The 20,181-nt window shown below is 39.9% G+C and overlaps 1 long non-coding RNA gene and 1 pseudogene across 2 annotated transcripts; one reads left to right on the top strand and one right to left on the bottom strand.

The window, feature by feature from the left end:
• Positions 2,932 to 3,593, top strand: Gm18299 (predicted gene, 18299; annotated as a pseudogene).
• Positions 5,294 to 6,310, bottom strand: Gm30719. Of its 2 annotated transcripts, none has more exons than XR_373205.2 (4): positions 6,177 to 6,310; positions 5,826 to 5,934; positions 5,641 to 5,720; positions 5,294 to 5,553 (listed from the first exon to the last, which is right to left on the bottom strand). It is a non-coding gene; the product is annotated as a predicted gene, 30719 (long non-coding RNA). The 2 variants fall into 2 exon arrangements; XR_373204.2 differs by having other exon boundaries at positions 5,641 to 5,739; positions 5,840 to 5,934.
• Positions 6,311 to 20,181: the final 13,871 nt, after the last annotated feature.

Here is a 20,181-nt window from a genome sequence, read left to right as displayed (position 1 = left end):
TAGACTTTAACCCTTTTTCTTTTCATCTAATCATTTTTCAGAGTTGTGAATGGTTATTGCTGAGACATTGCAAAGCAAGTTCTTTTAAATAAAAGAACAGTAAAAATAAAACCTGTTTAATATAAAGCCTGTTAGCACAGCAAACTTGTCTGTCTTTCTCAGCAGGAGACCCAGTAGCTCTAGAAAATGCAAGGCCTTGTTTTTGCATATGAAGTGAACTAATTGGGTGGCTATAGCCTTGGGGAAAGGAGTTGGTTGCTAATGGACAAAGTTCATTTAACCAGCAGTGCCATCAGAGTTCTGAGTAGGATTCATTGTAGAAGGAAATATAATCCAAATATATCAGTGAAAATGACAGACTTGGGAGGCAGAGGCAGGTAGATATCTGAGTTTGAGGCCAGCCTAGTCAAAAGAGTGAGTTCCAGGCTACACAGAGAAACCCTGTCTCTGAAAAAAGAAAAGAGAGAAAAAAAAAAAAAAGAAAGAAAAAGAAAAAGTTAAAATGACAGAGAGTTGCCCATTACTTGACAGTCACAACAGCAGACTCCTGTGGTCTCCATGGGTTTGTTGTGGTTATAGGCCCTAAGGCAGTGAGTCTTCAATCCCAGGCCCAGAAGTTCTGAGAGGCTTTCTTCTGGAGGAGTGTGTGAACTAAAGAGGGGGGGGGTGAGAGGAGATGGGGGGTGGGGGGAGGGGGAAGGGAGGATAGTCCACATCTGGCCAGAGTTCCTCCTATGCTCTGGGCAGGCAGATCCATTTGGCCCCAGTGGGCATCTAAGCCACTGACCCCACTCGACAGGGGGTGGACAGGTGCAGACCCCAACTGGGGACCCCTGGGATGATACCCTGTAGCCCCGGGAGAGGGCAGAGGGAGAAAGGTTCCTACACAGGCGAGAGTAAGCATAGCTGGCCTTGATGAACAGAGACAGTCTATGATTTTCAAGCTTTATTGTAGAAAGGCAGGGGGAAAGAGAAAAGGTAGAAGAGAGAGAGAGAGACCAGCCATGGCCAAGAGAAGAGATGGGGGGGGGGGGACGAGAGAGAAAAGAAAGGCTAGAGAGTAAGAGGGAGAGAGAGAGGAAGAGAGTGAAAGGAGAGAGGAGATGATAGAAGAGAGTAAGGGGAGAAAGAGGAGTAAGAGAGTGAGGAGGGGGCCAAGCAGCCCTCCTTATAGTGTGCTGTTATCTCTACCGTTGCTAGGTAACTGAGGAGGAGTTTAGCCTGAAGGCCAGAAGCTTGGGACATTGTCTTCTTGACTGCTAGCCATGCTTCTCTTCTGGGGGCTGAGGGGGTGGTAACTTCGACAGGACCCAGAGTCCAGGAGACATGAGAGAACTCCTTCCATCCCATGTAGGTGAATTAACACCACCAGATCTCCGGGTTCAACATCTCAGCTCAACTGGAGACCAGACTGTCTGTGTATAGCCCAATGCCCAACAGAGGAGGAACTTGTGGGACTGACCTTACTTCATCTATGCAAAGTGGGGCAATCAACTCTGTAATGTCCTGCTTATCCACAGTTTGGGCCAGGTCCTGGCAACAGGCAATGCATTTGCAGTGGATATGGCCCATGGCTAGTGTTATCACATCCAAATAGAGTCTGAGTGTCCCATCATTTTCTTTGGAGACCTGTGAAGATCTTTGGTCACCACTAGGAGCTGGGTCTGTTTGTCATAGTAAGCTTTTTTTCCATTAAACATTTAAAATGACACATTCAGCAGATATCTGACATATTTGAGGATCATTATCTATTACAGATATCTGAGCTAAGCAAACTTTGCTTCTTTTAGTTACTAGTTTTAGGCTTAACTTAGAAAACATAAACAAAAGGTTAAATAAAGCTTGTCCTTGAAAATGAATTACATTTGTACTTAGCATGATTACAAACATACTTTTGAGCATATTAAAGAACTTGATCATTTATAACATGACTTTACATTAATTTGCAGGTCCTAATTATCATTAATTATTTATAAGACGTTAACAGCTTTAATAAGATTAGGATTTTACAGTTTTATCTCTGGTAAGTTTTAACCTTAAAAAATATAATATTTGTATTGAAGCTTAGTATCAAAATAAAACTTTATATCATAAAGGTAGCCCATAGAGAGACTGGGAATTTTATAAAACCATAAATATAGCCTATAGAAAGATTGAAAACCTTATTATATTTTATTTTTGATTCTTTTACAGAACACCATTACAGAATATTATAGTTTGCTGTATGACTCAATTTATCCAAATAGTTAAACCTTAACAATGCTAGCAAAGACTTCTAATGACGGTAGACATATATTTCTAAGTCAGTTATTGTTTATCTACATAGACTTTAAAAATTTATAAAACTTATTTATCAAATATATTTTATTTTTAAACATGTATTGTCTTTTATTTAAAAATTTCAGGACAAAAATCTTCATATAAAAATCTATCCTGGTAGGGTGGGGTGATGGGGACATCCTCTTGGAGATGGGGACTGTAAAAAAAATTAAAGATAATAATAATAATAAAAACTATCCTAATCTAAATATCTTGGAACCTGTTGTTGTCTCTTTAGTCTAAAAAGGAGATAATCAGAGTTTTATTCAAGTTATATATAAGCATGCAATAGCAAATTATGATTATCTATGTATTGAGTTTTAATTATTAATTTTCTTGCCCCAAGTTTTAAGCTAATTGTTTTTGCTTGGCATTTTATAGGTCTCCCTTCCCCCTACAATACATTTTAGCAAGAGTTTTGAATATCCATGACTTTGAATGAGGGAACAATTTTTGTAAACAAGAACCAAGAAAGGGAGGAGAAGTCAAGGAGTTACACATTTTAAATTACATTTAGCTATCTTTCCTCATTTTTCTATAAGCACTTAAAAAACTTCAAGGTGGGTTACAAACAGAATCTCAGTGATCCTCAGTCGTCTGAGCCAGGTAAGCCTCATGGAAGTAAAACATGATGGGCAGGCATTGTGAGATGCTGGCTATGAATTTGATATGCTTCACTCTTGTACAGAAGAGAGAAATCTGGGATCTCTGAACAGTCTTGGATGCCACTGACCAGATATGGCTGCCAGTGGTCAGGACCTGGTGCTTCAATGACAGATACTATGGTGGTGGTGGTGGTGGGAGTGTGGTGATAGGACTATTTAACTGGTTGGTCTCAATAAAGCAGAAATGGTGAGGTGCAAATAAAGATCTGAGGTGATTATCCAATTTTCCACTGCCTCTGATGGAGCCCAATCACCCCTTACACAGCAACATCAGTAAGGACCACAGGTATGTAGACTTTACTGAGGACTAACTACCCTCCTGCATGAGCCTGAAGGACACTATTTCCATAGCACTGCCCTTCTGGAATGAAGACTTTGCCCCCTAAATCAAGGAGGGGGAAAAGGGTCTTGATTGCTGACCATAGCAACAGCCTTCAGGGCATTGCCAAGCATCTGGAGAGTCTTTCAGAAGAGGCCATCATGGAGCTGAACCCATGACCAGGCAATTCCACTGTCTATGAATTGGACAAGAACTGGCCCCCCATCAGGTGGGTATGGTTCCTGGGAGATGAAGATATCAAGTGTAAAGCCATGCAAGCTGTGGCTGCCCTGTGGCTGCCCAGGGCAAGATGAAGCAGTGAAGGTGAGCAGGCAGACTCCCTGCCTATTCATGCCTCTTATACGCTTTCACAATATCGGTCGTATAGACTACATCTTTAGGATCTTAAGTTGTGGCTGCAGATGGGGATATGTGGATTCTGATTTCATTTTATATTTTATCTCTGTACCCACTCACTTCAAAGAATCTAGTCAGAATAACACCTTTTGGGAGAGGGTACAGGTTCTTGGTCAACACCCAGGGATGGCTTCTCTTACTAGGAGAGGTTGAAGGTAGTAATTATTGATTTTCTTACTCCTTTATTTATAAAGGGTCTATGTAGGAAGATGTCGGGAGGAATCAAGCTGTGGCATGACCAATGAGGAGAAGCTGCAGCCTAGTTTTGTCCTGGGACACAGTGAGGTAACTGGGGGCTGCAATCATTCTAGTGGAGGTTTAAAATAACTTACATACTGATTTAAAAGATTATATATATAATCTTTTAAAAGCCCCTTTGAAGTTTCTGGTGGCTGTTGAAACAGCCCCATGTGGTCACCAGAAAATCATATCAAATAGGATAAACTCCTTCTCCCCAGGGTCAGGAGTACCTCGTGTTATGTGAGGATCCCTTGCCTTGTTCTGTAGAGGTGAAGTATACCTTAGTCATGTCCAAGGTTTTTGCCTTTACAGTCTAAATCATGTTCCAGCTGCTTGACCCTCCCATGTGGGTTGAGAACTTGTTTGGGAATAACTACTAAATTTCATATAATAAAAGAACAATGTACAATAAAAAATGAGAGATGATAGTAACACGTTTACAGTTTGTTATAAGATTTTTTTTCCCCTATGGGTGCTAGACAATCTCTGGCGCTTTCACCTAGTATGTGTGTGTGTGTGTGTGTGTGTGTGTGTGTGTGTGTGTGTGTGTATGTGTATGTGTATGTATGTATGCATGCATGTTGCGTAGGGGAACCCCATCCTTATTCTTAATTTTTCACTAGTATATTCTTGTTTCTCCAGAAAACTCTGAGACTTTGCTTAATTAGGGCCTAATTGCATACAACCAGCTGGAAGGAGTGACTGGATTCTCTGGTGAAGTTCAATGACCTTGTCTAGCTCCTTTCTGTTTTCAAAGGAATATTAACTTTCAACAAGTCCAGCTCTGATTATTTTAAGCAAGCATATCTAGGGTTGTTATTGGGAGATTTTAGACTGCAGATTTGATTTGATTTTATAACCAGTTTGTGTGTGTCAGTAGATGGAGGCAGACAACCCGGAAAGCTATCTTGTTATAACTTTAATAAGTTATCTTGTAAAGTCATTAGGTTTTATAATAATATGAGTATTTGTAACCTAAACACTATTCAACAGGAAACTGTAAAAATCAGACCTCTACAGGAACTCAGAAAATGTTGGCATTGGGTTGTATTTGTTTTCTTTATGGATTTTGTTTTACAGGTTTTTAACCATATCTAATAACCTTACAAATCTTAAGGTACAGAATTTTTTTATTTTAGCTGTTTTAAAGAACTCAGTATCTTTTCTTGGGTTGTTTTATTTTCCCTTTTTGTCTGAGAGTCAGATGATCTTCAGACTCAGGACAATGATGTTGGAGGAAAAATTTAAACAACCATACCTGAGCCAGCTTTTTAATAAAGAAGACGAGCATAAAAGAGTATTTTAATATTAAACATACCCAAACACCCCTAATCCCTGCAGTGATCATATGGGGAAACCAGAGCAAACAAGGAAGGTTTAGAGATAAGAAACTGTGGGTGCAGGCCAGCTGTGCTAGCACAGAGAGCAGCAGGAAGCAGAAGAGTGGGCTCATGTTGTCCAGGAGGAAGTCTGCATGCCAGGAGTTTCCATAATGATCCATTCCTGAGGTGGGGGAGTGGTTCAAGGCAGAGCTCCATGGTCAGACACAGGAGACCGCTGGGAGATAGCACAACTTGGAAAAAGGCATCCTTCCTAAGCAGAGTGAGGAGAAATGAGCCAATTAGAGAGACAGACAGAGCAAGCTTCAGTGGGGAGTTGTTGTAACGAAGAGTAGCCTACCTCACAGCAATCCTGAAAATATTGGATGGAGCTCAGGGGCAGTTTGGCTGTGCTTAGTTTGATTCCAATCTGTGACAAAGCTTGAAAACACAAATACAACTGACAACAGAGAAGAACAGAAAAAGACAGTATGACAAAACAGTCAGAAAAACCAAAAATGAAAAACAGACAAAACTCAGACATACCTTCACTCACATACCAAAACCAGAAGAATATTAGGTGTCTTCTCTGTCCCAGAGACTGGATCTACAATCCTGTCAGATCTCACTTTCTTTCTGTCCAAATATCTGGACTCTAAAACAGAACAGAACAAACAACTCACCAAAAGGGCCAAGCTTCAGAGCACATTGGCCAATGATTCTTGCTTTCAATGTTGAAATTTAGGGTAGTTGCAGTATAGGACACTTGATGTGTAGGACCCCAAATTTAGGGACCCCGCTCTAATCCAGGAACAGGAAGCACCCACGAACACAAGAATCCTCTCCTGTTGCAAGACACATGAGGTTTATTTGGCAGAGCTCTGGGCCGACACGTACCTCACGCAGGAGGCAGGGGAGTCGACCACGAGACTCGGAGGCTAGGGGCTTTTAAAGAAGCAAAAGGTTGGGAGTACAAGGAATTTTGACAAAAGGCACAGGATTGATTCATTAACAGAAAGATTACATGTCAGCAAAAAGGGAGCATCAGAGCTTTGTTCCGGTGGGCTTGGGACTTATCTAACAACCAGTTGATTTATATGACTTTACTGGGTGCCAAGGGGTAATGGACAGACAGGAGGTTCCGGCCAGATGGTGTGGACTTTAGATAAGATGGCCTTGCCTGTCCCCAGATTGAGGGGTGATTCCAGCCAGATGGTGTTAGCTTAGATAATGTAGCCCCATTTGTCCTTGAATACCTTTTCATCTTTACGGCCAAGATGTTCTTAGGAATGCCTTAACAACAGCCCTGCCTTGGCCTGCCTGGGGGCTGTTCTGTTTTGTTCTCAGTCCCAGATCCCGGCCGTGGGCTCCTAAACAAGTTACAAAATTTCATCTTCCTTCAGATGCATCATCTCAAGTCCACGTTGGACTTTCTCCTTCTAGTGTCTACTACAGACCCCTAGCTGAGGACTCCCAGGGATCTCGCTTGGGCCTCCAAATGTTATGAAGTTTGTAAACCCCTGGGAAAAGGCTGTAGACTCAATCCAATTATAAGCGAAAGATTTCTTGATTCACTGCTAGCAGGATGAAAAAAATCTCTGAGCCAAAATTGAGATTTCGATGTCAGAGGGGTATGAGAAATAATTTTTAAAGGGGAAAACCACACAAAGACCTTTAATATCTAGGCAAGTAAGTACAAACTGTTCTGTTCTGCCAAGTTACGTGGTTAATGCAACTCCAAACAATCTTTAGGTATCTGTTTAAGAAAATTACAGAAGAAAAAAGCAGCTAGTCATATCATGACAAATCTATAGTCATTGCTGTACACTTTTGCATGGGGATCACTGAGTCATGGTTACTGGAAACATCTTCCAGGGACTGGAGTCAGAGACTAATGTCTGAGAGGTACCAAGATGGATGCCTAGCATAAAATGGAGCCATAACACTTATTTCATTTCTTATCCTTTGTCCTCCAGGGACTGTAGCTGGGAGGATATCATGCCTCATTCCCTGTGGGTATACAGTACTAGTTTTGTTTCTTCCTTTGTTTTTATGTATATTTGAAATCAAAGGCTCAGTTTTTAATCTGTTATTTTCTAGACAATTGATGTGGGTATGTGTACTGCCCCCCCCTCCCGTTTGTCTGTCTCTGTCTCTGTCTCTGTCTCTGTCTCTCTCTGTGTATGTGTGTGAAGAGCCAGAATTAGTTAACTTTTCTCATTGTACCAGTAATGTAATAATGATTCATTGTTATAAGAGAAGAATATAATAGGGATCAGCCTTGCTCATAGATGCATTCTTTTGATGATAATTATAGCTGAAACAATATAAATTAGAATAAAAACTGTATACAAAATGTGTTTGATATCTGAGAAGGAACAGTTAATGATAAAAACTGTTGCAAATGTTTGCTTGGCTAAACAGTGTTTGAAAGCTGGTACTTTTTTTTCACATTTCTTATATTACTGTGACCTGTACTGTCTTTAGACTGACCTTACACAGCTGACAAGAATGAAGAAACAACAGTGCACAAACATAAAAGCTGTGACTGGGTGTATTATGCATTCTGAGAAACACCAGCAGTAGCCTGCCACAGACAGCACAATTACGAGCATCACAGGGACCTGGAAAAGAGAATCATGGTAGACAGATACATAAGACTCCAAGTTTACTTCAAACATAAACAATTTTTAATTTTTTCCACTGCTGTTTGTATATTGTTTGGGCAGCTGTTAGGGAACACTGCCAGCTAAGTTAGAGTAAACAGCATCTTTGATCCAGTGTCTGAGATTTTTTTCCCCTGTCCTTGTGACTTTGTTTTGCCATGGAGAACATTCTGTGTAAGCTTTAGTTGTAGCTTCACGAGTCAAAGTTTGTGTGTTATGGAACTATGGACACTCTGGATCGCAGAAAATCAGCACAATTATTATATAGCATGAATTAGGAAGGGGGTTAGCTAATCTGGGTAGGAGGTCTCCATATGGTATCAGTCTCAAGTTGTAATCATCTGGGAGGAGGAACTTCCAGATGCCAATTTCTGCACACATTATCAACATCTTTATTTTAACTAGGCAAAAGCTATGTCATTCTTCTGAGCCTGCTTCAGGGAAAACTTTCCCATTCCCATGGATTTGAGGCATTTGAGGCCCTTAACATGGCTGTGCTCATATCAATAATATACATTCATTAAGGACGTCATTTGCTCTCACAATAGTTTCCACAATATCAAAGTTCTTAACTGATTCCCCAGTACTCTAGTCATTTCGGTTTCAAAAGCTAACGTCTTTTGCATAAATTCTGGATGAAGTAGACTTATGAGCTTGTCCAGATGACTTTTATTACAAATTCAATGTCAGTTTTCAACAAGTACATTGCTGTTGTTAGACCCAAAGCATTTCTGCTGGTAAGGGAATGTAGCTATAAACACTAATTAAGATCACCCTTGCAGTTCTTGCTCTGTGGAGTTTCCAGCCATATTGCCTCCTTTTTGTGTGTCTTTTATATGTAAATTATTGTTGAATGTCACTTGTGACTTGTCACTAGCATGTCATTTGTGGATCATCACTAGCACATCTTGCCCTCATCAGAAGCTTTTCTTTTTTAGTAAACAGAAGCTGGTCGAATTCTGAGTCCTATATTACCTTCAAATCTGGCTTTGATTGTAACAGATGCCTATATTTTTACTTTGCATGTTTATTTTATTTGACACAACTATACATATTATGGCTGCATAGTGATGCTTATCTATATGTCCACAAATTAGATATTTAGTATGCTCATCTCCTGGGATTCCTATAATTTTTGTGTTATGAAAAAAATTCAAAATTCTGTTTCCACTCATTTTGAAGTCTACAATCTGATGATATTAACTACAGTGTACAAAACACCAAAATTTATTCTTTTTACCTAATTGTGCTATTTCACTTGTTGACAGATCTCTATATTATGGTTTCCTTTTGAAGTGAATGGTTTTTTTTTTAATCTTCTATCAAATAAATTTTCTTGTTCCTGTTCTGATCTTCAAATCTATTGGGAAAGACCAAAGACTTAATCCAAATTTACACTAAAATTAATTGAATATATTTTTTCTAAGGTATTCTCAGGAATGGTTTTAGGTTTCTTTAGGTTTCTTTTTCCAAGTTAGGGTCTAGCCCTTCCCCTAAAACAATACCATCGGAACTACCATTTCGGGACTGGTTTTGTTGCTGACTCTGGAGCTTCCATGCAGCAGTCTCTCAAGCTTGCAGTGTTCCAAGCGCTCCTGTAGCCTTATTTGCAATGTTTTCCTGTTCTCCAGAGTCCTGGGCAATACTATCACCAAAGTGACTCTGAAAACTCTACCACAGTCTGTGTCTGTACATGTTAAAGAGTGAACAAAGGTTAAAAATTTGTGTTCTCAGAAGCTATAAAGTTGTTGAGAATCCCATTGCTTTGGCTTTTTAGGGTCATGTGTATGAGTGTTCTTGGCTAAGGAGGCTCTCCACTCCAAACCCCACCCCAATTTAAGGCTATTACCATCTGTGGTGGATTGAATATGCTTGGCCCAGAGAGTGGCACTATTAGGTGTATCCTTGTTGAAATTGGTGTGGCTTTATCGGGGCAAGTATGTCACCGTGGTGGTGGGCTTTGAGACCTTCCTCCCAGCTGACTGAAAACAGTCTGGTCCTGGCCTCCTTACAATGAAGAACTCTCAGCTCCCCCAGTACCATGCCTGCCTGGACACTGCCATGATCCTGCCTTGATGATTATGGACTAGACTTCTGAACCCGTAAGCCAGCCCAAATTAAATGTTGTCCTTTATAAGAGTTGCCTTGGTCATGGTATCTTTTCACAGCAACAAAACCCTAAGACAGAACTTGGTACCAGGATTTGGTATTGCTGTGATAGGCCTGATCATGTTTTCATTTGGAGGAATGTGGTTTTTGGGACTTTGGGAAGCAGTGGGATAGTTTAAATGGGGCTCAATGGGCTATCCTAGTAGGAATTTGGAAGACTTTGTTGTTGAGGGTGATTTGAACTGTGGCACCAGGAAGTAGAATGGAGCTGAATCATATGTTCTAGGAGATAAACAGATTAAGGTCGTAGTGACCTCAAACCAAGTTCAGGCATGGTGGTACACAACTTTAATCCCAGGAGATAGAGGGCAAGCAGATCTCTGAGTTCAATGCCAGCCTGGTATAGGGCAAGTTCCAAGTAGAAAATGCTTAGGTAGGTGTGGCTGAACACACCTTTAATACCAGCATTCAGGAGACCAAGCCATGGAGATCTGTGGGTTCAAAGGTCAATCTACAGAACAAGTTCCAGGACAGCCAAACTTAGGCAGTGAAGGAATTAGAAACATAAAGCTTGTGATAATATAGTAGAGTAAGGGGGCCATGTTTCATCTCCAATAAGCAGCAGAATTTGTCAGCTTTGACCATATGGTTCTGGCTTTAGAGTCAAGAGTAGAAGGAAACTACTGTACCACTTGATGCTGGTTAAGTGGAGCTGAGAAATTAGTGGTGATTAAGAAGAGACCAGCATCACTGAGTTGAAATCTTCTGGGAAGTGTTTTCTGAGAGCACAAAGAAGTTGTGTTCCAGAAATAGGCAAGGTTGTCTCCTATACTTCAGGTGGACTTGGTAATGTGTAAGAATTACCCAGGGGTACTGGTTTTGGAGGCATGAAGGGGTTATGGAAAACAGCTGAGACTTGGCATTGTGAGAGGCCAGGGGAAGTCAGTATTGAAGGTGTAGCCTCAGTCGCAGTTAGTGGCCCAGGACTGAAGGGGTCATGCAAAGAAGTTGAGGCTTAGTACCATAACGGAACCTATGAGAGACTATTGGTGAAGCCCAGTTGTAGTGGAAGACTTCAGATTATTGGAGATGCTAGTACCATGGGATGATTACCAAAAACAGCAACAGCAGTAGAGTGGAGTCAACCAGGACCTAGAGTGCTACAGAAGGCAAAATTGGAGATGTAACCCAAACCCTTTTGAGAAGCCCAGAAGATTGTGAATGGATTCCAGACATTGGAGCCAATATGTGAAGTTGAGCTTGCCTTGGATACCCCAAGATGTTCTTAGAGATGCCAGAGCTCTGGGGTACTGGTCAAGAAAATTTGCTAAGAGGGAGCGGAAGGAACCAGCCCAGAAGAGAAATGTTTGTTGTAGTCAACAAAGATGAAAGGAGTTGGAGATATGAAGATCCCCTTTACATCAGACATGGTGATACAGAGTTTGGAATTTTTCCAGCAGTGGTTTTGGTTTTGGTTTGGTCCAGTATTTCTTCACTATGACATTTTAGAACAGTAATGTATGCCCTGTTATGTCGGAGGTATGTGATCTGCTTTTTGATTTTGATTTTATAGGGGATTACAGTTAACTGACTGGATGAACATCACAAGACTTTGAGCTTTGGGCTTTTAACATTATTTAGACTGTTATAGACGATCAGGACTTTTGTTGTCAGACTAAAGGTTTTAGAATTATATTATAGCTAGGTATGGCCCTCATAGACTCATGTGTTTAAACAAACCTGTGGGTGCCAGGGAGTAGAATGTGGTGGATTGAATGTGCTTGGCCCAGGGAGTGGCACTGTTAGGAGGTGCGGCCTTGTTGGAGAAAGTGTGTCACTGTGGAGGTGGGTTTTGAGATCCTTTTCCTAGCGACATGGAAACCAGTCTTCTGTTTGCCTTCAGAACAAGATATAGAACTCTCAGCTCCTCCAGCACAATGCCTGGCTGGATGCTGCTATGCTCCTGCCTTGATAATGGACTGAACCTCTGAACCTGTAAGCCAGCCCTAATTAAATGTTGTCCCTTATAAGAGTTGCCTTGGTCATGGTGTCTGTTCACAGCAATGAAACCATACCTAAGATACTGGAGAAGGAATTCTTTCAACATTGCATAATATTTTCTGAAAAATTCAGACACTTTCACAATTCTGATATTAGATCAGAATCAAACATTAAAATAATGTAGTAATTGTACTACATTATACTAACAACAGTAGATTCTCTGCTTTTAAACTAGAATTTTAAATAAAAAAATTTATACAAAATTTAGTTCAGAGACCACCTAAATTCACAGAGACCAAAGAATACCAAAAAGAAATGAATATTCAGTGAATACTGAACAGAATCTATAGATTACTCGAGTCTGATTACTTTCTTTAGAACATTGCTTCATGGTACTCCTAATAGCTTAGCAGGAAGGAACATGCTTCAAAGTCCAGAACTGACAGGAGAAGATGATAGCTCTGCAGTAAACTGTCACCTCCTATTCTGACCAGCAGAAAAGAGCGACAATACTACGTTCTTCTCAAAGCAGTTTATTCAGGAATCTTTCAACATCATGCATGAATCTCTCTCCAGAAATCAATCTCTCCAGGAAAAAATAACAACCACCTGCCCCCAATTGCAATCCCTTATATATGCTCTCAATCATGCCCCATCAGCCCAGTCCACGTAACAGCAGTCCATTGGCCAGAATCATCACTCGTCATATGGTCCGATCTTGCACCATGGTGCACCTGCGCAGTTCTCACGATGGATGCGGCTTATTTTCAGGTGTTTGAGGAAGTCAGGTGCAAGTCATAAGACTTGGCTGCAGTCCCGGGCGCCATCTTGGGACTGCTGCCACACCTGCTCCTCACAGTAAACTTCACTGACACACAGGCATGTACCAGTATAGGTCATATCATCACACTTCTCCCTAACTTTTCAAGCCTGTCTAACACAAGGATATCACCCCTCTGTGATGTGCATAAGATAAGAACCATCTAAAGATAGAATACTCAAGCCAGGGAAACATCCAGTCTAACTGTGGATTTTCCCCTCTTCCTCATTTCCTCTAAATATAATTCCCTAGTCTAACCCCCAACTTTGTAGCAGGCTATGTGTTGTAGCCTGTCTCCCCTCTGTTCATCTCTAGTGGATTGCATAGATCTTGTGCACAACATTTCTCCCCACACACTCTGTTATCCCAGCCCTAGAATCCACCAGGTATTGCCTGAAAATCCAACATCAACCCCGCCAGAGAAGCAAGTAGGCCAGCAAAGCAGGAAGTGGTCTTCAGATATTCACACTCCCTCCTTTCCTCCATATCCAATCATCCAGTCTCAGCCTCAGCTTTGTAGCAAACTGACTACTTGTTATGGACTCTTCTCACTCCCTGACCCCATTTGCAGGGGATTAAGCACATCCTGGTGGAACACCATGTTTTCTGCCTACCGGTGGAACTACCTAGTACTCCTCTCCTAACGTATTCCCATTTTTAAGTGTAAGCCTGTAATACCTGGAAATACATTTTACCAGGAATCTTCAATGGCAACAACTAGAAGTATTCCTTACTAGGTACATACAGCCAATATAACCTCCTAAAAACCAGAGAGGAAACATAAACCAAGGAAAAAAATAAAGACACCACCAGATATCAGCACCTAGAGTCACAATCTTCCCAATCCTAGGTGCCTAGACTTATTGGCAGAGTTACTGGAATAATACCTGAGTTATTGATGGAGACTCTAGAATCTAGAAGGACCTGGGAATATATTCTACAAACTTTTAAGAGACCACAGATGCCCGTCTGAAGAGAACAATGGCTTCCCTTTGGTTCTGGCCTGAAAGGGTCAGAGCAGTTAACTGGGGGAAGGTTCAGGGGTCATCCCTCCTGGAAGGGAGGGATGTCCTAACATGACTTTCTGTGGGCCAAAGTTATGTACTTGTTCCTAGCCAAGAGTCAATATTTATCCGGTGAGGAGGATGTCTTGGGTCTACTTGAAAAACAGTCCTTATTTTGAAGAAGTTCTTATTATGAGGAAATGAATCCAAGAACGATAATATTGTGTGTTAAGTTTAACTAAGCAAAGTTGTTATTGAGTAAAAATTGCAAAGACATACCCCCATGCATATAAGCTAAAGAAATCAGTAAAGCTTTGCTACTTGCCACCAGAGCAGTAGCCTGTCTGTCTCTTTAAGGCGTTTTCGAAGCTGATCTTCGTCATTTGGTGCCGGAACCCAGGAATCTTCGGAGCTGAAGGAACATCGCTTACCTCCAAAAGCCGCAGCTAGGTAAGAGAATCGGAGGTAAGGAATAGAGTAAAAATAGGGACAGACGTAAATTGTAAATACAGTGAAACTAAAAGATGGGAGTTTCCGCTAGTGCTGAAAGAGCTCTTTTTGAAGGAATGCTTAAATCATTGATAAAAGCTAGAGGGATTTCTGTACATGCAAAACAGATTCATTGTTTTCTTCAGGATGTGTGCCCCTGGTTTCCTAGGGATGGTACTATTAATGTGGAAACATGGAATAAAGTTGGTGAGCGAATTAGAAGCTTTTATGCTGCTCATGGTCCTGAAAAGGTGCCCATTGAAGCTTTTACTTTGTGGTCCTTAGTAAAGGAATGCCTGAGAGGAGATACAGGAGATGAGAAATGGGCATGGGGAGTTGATCGACAGTAAATCTGAGAGAGGTAGGAAGAGTGGCTAGACTATGGGACAAACATTAAGTAAACATGAATTGTTTTTAATGGGATCTCAAGGAATCCCTCAAGACACAAGGAATATGGGTTAAGAAAATTTGTTCACAGCCAAGAGCTGCTCCAGGTGGGAGGAATAGGGTTTAAAATAAAATAAACAAAAAGAGTAAAACATAAAACTACAAAACCAAAATAACAGGTGTTAGAAAAATTCTTAGCTCAAGTACATTTATGTTGTTCTTAATTCCCAGAAGTAGGAATGGTATATACATAAATGAAAGAATTTGACAAGTTTGAGGAGTAATTAGGAAAGTTAGAAAAGCAGGGCACTGGGGAAGCCACTGTGACTGCTCTCTCTTCTCTGGCAGAATTACCAGAAGAAGGAGATAAAGAATTAGACTTTGAACATGAGAGAGAGAAAGAGAGAGAGAATAGGTTTCAGAAAAGTAGTTATTCCCTGTTCGGGACCTTTAAGCAAAAGAGGAGGAAAATGAAAATAAGCTATTTCAGAGCTCTCCTAGGGACAGGATGAAATCAGGAGACATCCTGCTTCCTCTCTGGCTCCTGTGGAGATATTCTTAGTTCTGGTTAGGATATATGGGTCCCTTTGAGACATCAAATTCTATTCCCTGTCTGTCTATTGTCTGTTCTTGGTGCACCAATTTGTCCATATGTCTGTCAATTTATGTTTGTTTTTGTTTTGTTGTTTGAATGATTGTTGTTCTGTGTTTCATGTTGAAAAATAAAAATGGTTAAAACTTTATCTGCTGGCTGTCCATATTTTGATTTAGTTTAACTTGTTTAAAAGGTAGTCTCAATTTGCACAGCAAAAATTGATAAGTTACACTGTACAATGGCTAGGAGTCAAGTACAGCTGGAAAAGCCCTGCTAGAGGCTGATTATCTACATAAGCAGCTCTTAACGGGGCCAACAGATTTTTGCTTGTAACAGAAAGTTAGCTTAAAATTGATAACTCAGGGTTGGAGTCATTCTAAGCAACATGTGGCATGAGCCAACCCAGGAAAACAGGTCTTTAAAGATACTTCTAAATTGGGATAATATTTTGTGTAATTATTATTCTAGAAACTAGATTTATAAAGGATAGAATTTAAAACAGTGTCTCTTCAATGAGGTATTCAATGCTTCCAGCACTAAGGTTGTAAGGAATGTTTTAAGTATAAATCTTCTTAAGAAAGAATGTCCAAAAATTAGAGGCATGGACAGACAGTCGAATTGTTCCCCTGAAATCTATCCTCACTGCAGAAGGGATAATCCTTGGGCCAGGACTCTGGCAATATGCTCAGATTATATTTGAGTTAATGAAAAGCTTAGAGCAGCCTCATCGAGGCTTGTGTGGCGTTTCTTTGGTTTTGCAAACCCTGCCTAGGGAAGTTTTGGGACCTCACCTCTCCTTGCCTCTTGGGAATTATTTTTAAGCCAAAACAACATTATTACAGATATATTCAGATGTTGTTCAAAAATAAAGTTTAAACTTAGATATATGAAATGTCAATGAGGCTGTGGAACTTCTAAAGGCATTACAATCTGGCCTGCCCACTCCATATAAAATAGAGGAAGCTTCTGTAATCAATTGTTATCAATTGTAATCAATGGTAATCAAACATTAGCTGCTTATTTTAGTTATTGTATCTCAATGTGGCCATAGCAATTCTTTGGTTAAAAAGAACATTAATGTGGAATCATCTTTCTTCATCTCCATGTAAAGTTTTAACATCCTATTATGAAGCTGTTGTGGTGTTAATCAAAAATTGTAAGATAGTATCATGAAGATATTTTAAAAAATGTTAAAAACCTGATGAGATGTCTATTTCTTGTCTCAAACAGCAATTAAATTGGTTATTGAAGAATATTGATATTTGGTCTTTTACATAGTAATTTTTTTAGGTAAAATTGATAATCATTACATAAAGATAAGTTGTTAAAATTTCTTCTATGCATGCTTTTTTAATCCCTGTAATTTTACTCATGCATTCCATAAAAAATACATCTACTGTATTTATAAACAGCCCTTCTATGGGAAAGGAGTATATGTGATTGGATCACATGTTTATTCTTTGGCGTTTCCTCCTGCTTCAGCACAGATAATTGAATTGTGTGCTGTAGTTAGTGTTTTGAAACCTTAAAAAATCAAGCAGTTGGAGACATTCATAAAGGATATTATAAAATAGTAGTAGATTTGTAAGGCCTATTTCTTTACTATTCCTTTGCATTCTTAGGATTGTGAAAGATTTACTTTCAGTGTTCTTTCTATTAATTTTAAAAAGCCAATGAAAAGGTATCAATGGATAGTTCTTTCTTAAGGCATGGCTAGCAGTCCTACATTATGTCAAAAATTTGTGGCACAAGCTGTTCGGCCTAATAGACAGCAATAACCAATAATGTACATAATACATTGCTTGGATGATATCTTATTAGCAGGGAACAATCCTCAGTATAGTTAGAGAGCTAGAATCTCTGGAGACCATCAGTCCTTAAAGTTACACCTGCATCTAACTCTGTCACCATTTAACTCGTTCCAGGCTGGAAGGCACACTAAAAGAAAAATATACCAACTTCAACAAATAGTGTTGGTCAAACTCCATGACTACATGTAGAAGTATCCGAATAGATACATATGTATCATGCTGCAAAAAATCACAAGGACCTCAACATACATTGAATATAATAGAAGAGAAAGTGGGAAATAATATTGAACTAATCATCACAGGAAAAGTTTTTCTGAACAGGACAACAGTGGTACAGGAAAAATTAATGAGTGTAACCTTATGAAACAGAATTGCTTCTGTATGGCATGGAACTCTGTCATTTGGATAAACCAACAGGCTACAGAATGGAAAAAGATTTGTACTATATATACATTTGCTAGAGGGCTACAACCTCAAATATATGAAGAACTCAAAAAACTTGACATCAAGAAATCAAATAACTGCTGGGCAGTGGTGGTGCACACCTTTAATTCCAGAATTTGGGAGGCAGAAACAGGCAGATTTCTGAGTTTGAGGCCAGCCTGGTCTACAGAGTGAGTTCCAGGACAGTCAGGGCTACACAGAGAAACCCTGTCTTGAAAAAAAAAAAAAACCCCACAACCAAACAACAACAAAACAAAAAAAAAAAAAAAAGGAGAAAGAAATCAAATAACTGAATTTAAAATGGTGTACAGATCTAAACAGAGAATTCACAAAAGAGGAAACTCAAATGTCTGAGAAACACTAAAAGATATGTCCAACATCCTTAGCCATTAGGGAAGTGCAAATCCAAACTAGTTTGATACTTCATCTCACACCTATCAGAATTGCTAAGATCAATAAAACAAGTGGCACCTCCTGACATGGAATATGTTTGCTGCTGGGAGTGCAAGCTTGTACAGCCACTATGGAAATCAGTTTGGAGATTTCCCAGGAAGATGTGACTCAGTGTACTTCATGACCCAGTTATACCACTCTTGGTCATATACCCAAAGGATGGAGTATCCTAGCATGTACACCATATTCATTGATGCTTTATTCATAATAGCCTGAAACTGGAAACAACCTAGATATCCTTCAACAGAAAGATAAATGAATAAAGAAAATATGGTACATTTGCACAGTGGAGTATTACTCAGAAGTTATCAAAAATAAAATGAATGGAACTAGAAAAAAGCATCCTGACCCAGACCCTGACTCAGATCCAGAAGGAAAAATATGGTATCTATTCACTTATAAGTAGACCTTAGCTGTTATGTAAATGATAACCATGCTACAATCTGTGGAACCTCAGAGGTTAGGTACAGATTAACAGACTAGAGGGGGATAGACTGATAGTTACTGGTGACTTAGAACACCTGAAGCAGGAGGGTCAAGTGTGGGGGAGAAGAGAAGAGAAGAGAGATGTGTGGAATGTTATATGGGAAGGAATCCAATTAAGGCCAATTAAAGGGTTAGTATGGAAAAATAATATAGTAGAAAGATACTAAAATATACACATATATGGAGGGTATTTTGCCTTAATGTATCTCAGTACACATGTGCATGCCTGAACCTGCCATGAAGGGGTTCTAAAAAATTAAATCAGCAAATAACAGGGGAATCAAAGCTCCTCTTGGACATCTAGTGTTATCAAATGAAGCTTCCAACACTAGGATTGCATTACATCTAATTGAGATGTTGGCCAAAGGGGTCTCAGTGAAGCCCCCAAACAACCTTAGTTTTGCCAAAAATATATGCTGCTCTCCAGAAGTTGACTACAAGGCACCATTGCCAAAGAACATCTATACAATTCATGGAGAAACCAGGCTGGTTAATAAAGCCTTAACCCCTACATACTAGCATGGTTGGGTACTAGGATGTATTCTGCATGCTACCAAAGGAGACATGTAAAACACCAATCTAGCTGCAAACCCTTAGATCTACAAGGCTGTTCTGCTGACAAGATATGCTTGTGCAATGGTGGTACAAAGCTTGTGAGGGTAACCAACCAATATCTGATTTGTTATAAGATCCACTCTACAAGATGGAACACAAATCTGAATCTTCTTGGATGTCTAAGAACTTTAGATTAGCTAGCCTGGGGTCCTAGCGTAGAACCAAATACTATTGTTCTAAACCAGCCAACCAAACAAAAAGAACAATAAAATGATTCCTATTGACATTATGCTATACTCGTAATTCAGTGCCTTGCTTAGTCACCATCACAGAAGCTTTCATTTCAGAGACCCACAGTCAGACATTATGCAGAAAGTGAGAGACCTTGGAATACCCACCCCTTAACAGGATATCTGTATCAAGTCCCTCCCCTCAGGGCTCAGGGAACCCTGTGGAAGAGGAGGTGGAGAGAGTGTAAGAGTCTTATGAGATTGAGGACATCAAGAAAAGAAGGAATGATTGAAGTACATATGAACTCACAAAGACTGAGGCAGCATGCATGGGGCCTGCATGAGTCTGTACCAGATGGGATCCTAGAGCTGTAAGTTAAAATGGACACAAGTTCCTATTCCTAAGCTGTCTCCACTTGATAACCATTTGCAAATGTAAATTTTGTTTTATCCAGAGGAGTCTCACTGGGGAAAATACCTTTTTTTCTTCTTTTTCACTGTACAGGTCCTTTGTGTATATACTATGGCTTGTAAATGCCAGTGCCAAGCCAAGGTGACCTGATTATGGTAAGTGAGAAATGAAAACCAGGCCAGGATGGAGGTGTCTTAGCAAAACTGAGGCTGAGAGAAGTTTATTGCAAGCAATCAGACTTTTAATACCTTTATCAGAAACAAAATATAATTGTGGTTGCCAGGAAATACAATTGTAGTTTCTAGTATACAATGACATTTGCAAACTATACAGAGTACACAAGATTAATGTCTGAGACCAACTGTCCTGTCAAGGCTCTGTATGCTTCACTGACTTAGGGAACACAGATACAGAAGTGGTCTGAATGCTTCACTGCCTGG

The sequence above is a fragment of the Mus musculus genome, chromosome 1 (assembly GCF_000001635.26).
Source record: "Mus musculus strain C57BL/6J chromosome 1, GRCm38.p6 C57BL/6J".
NCBI classification, from domain to species: domain Eukaryota; kingdom Metazoa; phylum Chordata; class Mammalia; order Rodentia; family Muridae; genus Mus; species Mus musculus.
Note: the sequence above shows the minus strand (reverse complement) of the source record. Positions and strands in the feature narration are given on the sequence as shown.